We start from the raw sequence: 6,879 nt of genomic DNA, 5'->3' as shown, positions 1-6,879 counted from the left end.
TCAGATGAAATTTTCAAATAATTGAAGCAAGAATGAAAAGTCCTTGGCCATTGTTGAAGTGCTTGTTGTTCTGTGCCATGCCCGATTTATTGTCACGACTCGCTGCTGCGTCTCTGGATGCAACAATGTCACGAAGAAAGAGGCGCCTGCGGGCTGTCGTAGCATGGCTTTCCTCTGGCTGACGCGAACCTGACGACAGCTTGGCTATGGAGAGTATGTTGGAAGGATTTTTCTCCGACGAAAAATAATCGTGTCTGCACTGAGCATTTCACTGAGATGTGCTATGAAAGAGATTTCCAACAAGAGTTTGCACAAAGCATTGGTGGCTATAAGCAGAAGCAGCAGCGACGCTTGAAGCCAGGGTCTCTGCCATCCTGAAACTTGGCGGAGCATGTCATACTAATAGTTAGTAGCTCCTCTACCTCTGCTGCCAGCAAAAGCAGACCATCTTCGATTTACGTCCAGGAACGTGAGCACGATGAGGTAAGTGAACGGCATGATTTTGTGCCGTCCAGAACGTAGCTCTAAACGACTACAGTCCAACTCAAAATCCTAGTCAGTGAAGTCGAGAATTGATGTAATGTACATGGAACATTATCATGTGTGTTATTTCGGTTCTCTTTATCTGTAAGTTTCCATTGCGTTACTTTCCGGTTGCAGCTACACTGCCACAAATACAAGGTACAGTATGATTTGTAGTCTGGAAATTTTCCATGCTGTCATACTGAAGTGGGCACCAAAACGTGTCCACTTTTCGTACAATGGCATGAGAGCACGGGTACAGTCGGCATGTCTGTCCCACAATGCCAATATAGGGAGAGCGCACGCCAAAACCAAGGAGGGTGTGCTCAGGTACAGGCTGGAATACACCAAGAGCACAAAGTGGCCAAGAAGCTGCACGACAATGTCCTGCAACTTCTTGAAGGACCTGTTGAACGATGTGCATACAACCATTCTCGGCATTCGCAACGGCACTGGCACAACCCCATGCTCCCGGACACAGTACAGTCTTGTGCCATTGTATCTGTCAACTTTACCAGATTGTTCATGCAGCTGCATTGGTGCAAAGCATGCGCCCACCCGAAAACACAAATATTGCCCGAGTCAAGAATAGTTATAAATCGTGTCTGTCAACTGTTTTCTGCATGCACATGTACCAATGATTATGTGAACGTCAACCAGGCCAAGAAGCATTATCATCATCATCATCATCATGTCCAACTGCTTCCTCAAAGCCCCAGTGCGCATCTGCATTGGCTTCTGGTACAGCTGCTTTATCTTCCATACCACGCAAGACGGTATCACACGCCGCTGCTTGCGTCCAAAGTATCCATGGGTGAACCATGTGTATTGTCTATACGCCACATGTCTCCAAATCCTGCACAAAACAGTTGGAGAGATGTAGATACACATACCACGAGTGTCTTCATGATTGTGTAAAAGTAAATAGTTTCAGTGTAAATAGTTTCGGATTCGAATTAATATTTCTATGGGCTGCTATACTAAAGACACTTTGGCCTTTTTTCAAATTTACATCACTTTTACACACAGTTGAAACACTTACAGTGCTAGGAATAGTATGAATGAAAGACATCGTTGTACCAGTATAATTATATTGGCATGGGTGCAATAGAACTTCATGATTGTGTGATGGAAGTTGGTGAATTTGAATACTTTACACAAAATCGTTGCACAACACTTCCCATCTACTTTGTACCGGTACATAAAACATGGAAAGAAAGGAAATAATGAAACCGATTCAGTGAATCCTCACCTGTTTGACCACGGTCCACACCTTGCCCGAAATTCTTCGAAGGAAAGCAATGCAACCTCGAGCACTGATTTTTGCAGGCAAACAACAGCAAACTCTGAGTGCTGCGTGACGCACTGCAGCCCTTCCTGCTCGCCGCGTTTACTAAAAGCTGCAGGAACCTCCCAGCAACAAGTCGACTCGACCTCGCTCCACATCATGCTGCATTGTCCGCAACGGCATCAAGCAGTGCTTCTCACGCGAGCACTTGCAACCAAAGCGTTCTCTTCACGTTCATCTGTTTTGTAGTCTCAGAAATATTACTTGTAGACAGTTTCGCAGACGCTGATGCGCGCTTCGGCTCGAACCTAAAAGGCCTCGGTGTTGTTGAATCCAAAGTGGCGTCCACCTCCACACCTCCCGTGGTCTCCTCTTCCTCCAACATGATGATCGAATGAATACTAGTACAAGGGTTATTGATTGAAGAAAAAACAGTGAATACCTTTTTCAAAATTTCTGCAGGTCTACCATTTGAATAAAAAAATTTGGAGCTCACTGAGAACGTTTTACGTCACAGGGTGGGCGGGGGCCCCCTCGTGCCAAATATGGAAAATTGCAATTGGTAATTTAGGTATGTTATCCTTGTCGTAGAAGCTTCCGGTTTTCGCCATTCTACCACTTACGACATACTCTAATGGATTCCGCAATAAAAAATGGGGGTGATTTTGGACCGGAGTTCCCCTTTAAAGGGATACTCATGTATTTTGTTGTACATGTACTTCTGGCCACTTGCAAGTACGAAAAACGCACAATTTTCCGAACTTTGAGGCTCCATCAGAGTAAGGCCTATTATATGTGCAACTCCAGCCCGGGCTGGAGCAAGCGGGCCAGCCCGCCAAGGGTGTTTACATGTGCAAGGTCGGGCTGGTCGCCAGCCCGCAGTGAGTTTATATGCGCTGAGCACACGCCAGCCCGTTGTGAGTATGTACCAAATACACTACGACTGTAGTGTGCTGCCCCGGGCTGAAACGCAGGGCTGCAAGCCATACTCAGGTTATAAACCTAAAAACTTTTTTTCTCATACAATGTATTCTTCTGCTGATTTCTTTTCGCGCTGTGGCACATGTTTGGTGTGTTGTATCACCTCGTTTCTTTTCCCTGTTTTTCACATTTTTAGCTGTCCATATCAAAGTAATTTGCAAGTAGTTCCCCTTCCACTTTAATGTAAATTATGCATGTCGACAAATAAACAGTGCTCACTGTACGTCCTTCTTGTTGCTGTACAAAAAGCTTCATAGATTTTCAAGACAATATCGGGAATCCTCTTTATAGCTACCCTCAAAAGGTAAAAGTACCTATTTTGTAGTATGAACTCAGTGTAGACACCATAATAATACAACTCTGGCCCGGGCTGGTCTGTTTATATGTGCTTTTTCTGGCCCGCCTAGCCGGGATCCCGGGTGCCTTGAGGCGGGATCCCGCCTCGCCGGGCCAGCCCGCTTGGCATGTAAACGCACCACAGGTTTTGTGTGGATTTGTGTACCACCCCGAGATCCCGTTGCAGGCGGGCTGGCCCGCCTGTCGACCAGCCCGGGCTGGAGCTGCACATATAATCACCCCCTAAGGCAGAGTAGGGGATATGCCATCATGGGTAGGCACCGGCGGATTATGCCGCCATAATTATTGGCATAATTTGGTGGTTGAACATTTGGAGCATAATTTGGCATCCTTTCGGAGGTAGGAGCATAACTGCATGTACATGTACATGATTGTACGACAGTTCTAGTACATGCACATGTATGTAGGCTAAACAATTGTGTACAATGCACCTGATCTGTGCTGGTGGTGTGCGTGGTAAAAGGTTCAGAGGTGATGCAGATAGTGTTTTCAATGAAAAGCAAGGTAGAAATCATGGCAGTAGATTATCGTATGCTCGTCTTCTTCAAAGTTCTTTCTGACACTACTATGATACAGTACATGTAGCAGAAGATGCGAGTGAATCAGCCTTTATAATCAGGTATCCTGGGGCGGGCAAGATAGTGACGGTCGGGTAGTCCGCAAAACTCCGCGTACATGTACATTATGCATGTTACTTCGAAGTACGAAGTCATGACCTCTGGATTTTAGCAGCCATGACTGTGCACTGTAGGCTATGGATAGTGCTCTAATAAGATGTATACTAGTACATAGTTGATGTTCGGTCATGATGGAAGGAGAGGTGGAGGTACGGGAGAGATGAGCTGATTATTCGCAGACTGAGGGTTTTTTTCTTTTTTTTCTTCTACAAAATCCACATATCTCCAGACACTGGGGTGAATGATGGAGTGTGGTGGTGGGGCCCATTAAGCTCCGCCGACCAGAGGTCTAGGCTTCATAGCTCCACCCCGGGTGACATTGGTTGAACGAGTATGACGATTACGAAGACATTTGAACATGATAAATTTCAAAGGTAACCCAAGCTAATTTAGCAATTAATTATAAAATCTTTTTACAAAAGAAGTCAACTGGGCCGCGATCAGCTAAAACATGTCTTTGGGGTTTCGTAAAAAAGTTGGGAAATGACGAAATGAAAAAAATGTTTTTTCGGAGCGCGTTCACTCTGCACTTCATTCAAATGATTCATGATGTGGCGATTGGTATTGGTATGGTATGGTATGGTATTGATTTATTTGAATTCGGTATCTCAACAGTACATTGTACAACTTGGGAAGATCCGAATGACATAGATACATAAACATAAAAGTGGAGTAGGTGCTACAGCGGATCATTTTATCGCAGGTTGTGGGACTAAACTGATTATCTTCTCAAACTTTGTTCAAACACTTGTTTGGCGTTCTACTTCAAGTAGCTGGCGAGCAAAGACTGACAATGTCCGCATCTAGTGATACTAGAGCAGCTCGCAGGGCCAGACAATCGCTGTGCATGGCCCAGGTTTGTTCAGGTGTCTGCAAGCCCGTGGCGGCGGGTCTGCAGAGCGACGCTGACAATTTGTTGGGATCTCATTGATGTTGATGTCGACAGCGAAGCTGAATCGTCCCCGTCGTTTCCAGTAGCGAAGAGGCACAAGTTGTGGGCTAGTACATAATCATTTAGGCGGCGAACCGGCTGCCTTACGACGTTACTTGCGTTCAGCTCTCATGAGGCGTCTGACGCAGTCTCGGAAACGCAGGCGACGATCGAAAGTGTCACTGCCAGAATCGAAAGAGTATGCAAGTGCAACGCCGCCCAGCGCATCGTGTTGCTTTCCAGGAAGAACTTGGGCCATGCCTTTGAACTGATGTCGTTGACATGCTCAAGTCGGTGTCAACATCTTTAGTTCCGTTGTATTGTGCTCCGCCACAAAAGCCACTAAGTAATAGTTCGTCTCTTTGTGTCAGACTGTGCGAAAACTGTCATTTTCTATTTCAAAGTACATAATTTTGAAAGCGGTGTTTGGGGCACTTGTAGACTACTTTTCTGCCCTGTATCACCTTCAAGAGGTCAAGTAAGGTCCCAAGAACTGTTTTCTGGAGGAAAACAAAATTTGAAAAATTTCACCCTAAGACATGTTTTAGCTGGTTGTGGCCCAACTAATGAATAGAAGAAGTAGGTTTTCTCTTTTCCATGCTGATCTCTAGCATGCATGAACGGACACCGTCGTATGGGGATACTCCGGTAACATTTTAGTTGTACTTAAAAGCTACGGCCACTTGCAAGTACGAAAATGGCACAATTTTCCGAACTTTGAGGCTCCATAAGTACAACAACGTGAATATGTATCCCCACGTGCCGAAGCATAATATGACGATTTTGCGAGCATAATGCGAGAATCCATGAAAGCATAATTCCTTGATTTCGCGAGCATAATCCGCCGGAGCCTAATAAGTACAACGAAGTGAATATGTATCCCCGCGTACCAAAGCATAATATGAGGATTTTGGGAGCATAATGCGAGAATCCATGAAAGCACAATTCCATGATTTCGCGAGCATAATCCGCCGGTGCCTAACCAGGGAATGTCGATGAGCAGACGATCAACTCCCCTCCCACCCTCTTCTCTTAGCTTCGATGGTACCATGATCAGAGAGGAAACCAATGTTAACCACCCAGTTGCAGTCAGAGCCAGCCAGCGCCTTGGCTTCTTCAGGAAGGTGTGCCCAGTACTCGACCGCAACGGCCGCCTCACCGTATACAAAGGCTTCATCCGCCCAACCATGGAATATGCTCCCCTAGTCTGGCAAGGCGCCGCCCGGTCCAACCTCGCGAAGCTTGGCCGCATCCAGCAACGGTGCATGCGCAGCATTGGCGCTGGGACCATGCTTCCAAGGTTTTCAGTGCGTCGACTGTGCTACCTGTTCAAGCTGCACTACATTTCCGGTCCGGCCCAGCTGACAGACATGTTGCCACCTGCTGCCCCTGAGCCCGCCCGCCCCAGAACCCGCCACCAACATCAAGTGAAACACTCCCATGCCTTCCAGTTGTCAAACCCCCTCCCCGCAACAAGTCCTGACATCCTACACCGATCCTTCCCGTTCAGCCTACTTTGAAGTACTAACCACATGAAATGCTCTACCCTCTGCCATCCTGAACGCTCCCCCATCCAAGGCAGCGGTGCAGCGCTTCAAAGTAGCAATGTACATGTGTAACAGGTAGCCGAGTGGTAGGCGCTGCAATCAACAAGAGTTAGTTTTATTCTTCTTCTCTCAGGTACACACCTGAGATATAATTATTAGTAAAAGAAGAAGCGGCAAATAAATAACTTTCTCTCCGGTGCACACCTAGAGGTTGACTACTTCTTCTTTGAGTTAGCTTTGTCGTTGCTATAAAATCTCATCAAAACAGAAAAGCGCAGCAGCTTTTATGCAACAGACGCCGTACGCTTACAAACGGAGATACACTAAATATACATCAGGTAAAGTTCCGTATTAGTTCCGTATTACTTCCGTGTTAGTTCCGTATTACTTTCGTATTAGTTCGGTATTACTTCCGTGTTAGTCAGGCAGGGATACTACACAAGTACCTCCTAGAGCAAACTTGTGGGACTGCTGTCAACGTGTACACCACAGACTAGCATACTACCTGATGGCCTAACTCTTTCTTCTTTCAAAGGATCAGTTGGGGACGTGAACTACCTGAAAAGAGAAAAAATC

At 46.1% G+C, this 6,879-nt stretch overlaps 1 long non-coding RNA gene across 1 annotated transcript; it reads right to left on the bottom strand.

The window, feature by feature from the left end:
• Nucleotides 1-1,008: 1,008 nt before the first annotated feature.
• On the bottom strand, nt 1,009-2,291 carry LOC135806875 (uncharacterized). Its single transcript, XR_010551324.1, has 2 exons — nt 1,775-2,291; nt 1,009-1,378 (listed from the first exon to the last, which is right to left on the bottom strand). It is a non-coding gene; the product is annotated as an uncharacterized LOC135806875 (long non-coding RNA).
• Between the last annotated feature and the right edge of the window lie 4,588 nt (nt 2,292-6,879).

The sequence above is a fragment of the Sycon ciliatum genome, chromosome 1, assembly GCF_964019385.1.
Source record: "Sycon ciliatum chromosome 1, ocSycCili1.1, whole genome shotgun sequence".
Classification (NCBI taxonomy): Eukaryota; Metazoa; Porifera; class Calcarea; order Leucosolenida; family Sycettidae; genus Sycon; species Sycon ciliatum.
The sequence above is the reverse complement of the archived record's forward strand: the minus strand, read 5'-3'. Positions and strand labels throughout refer to the sequence as shown.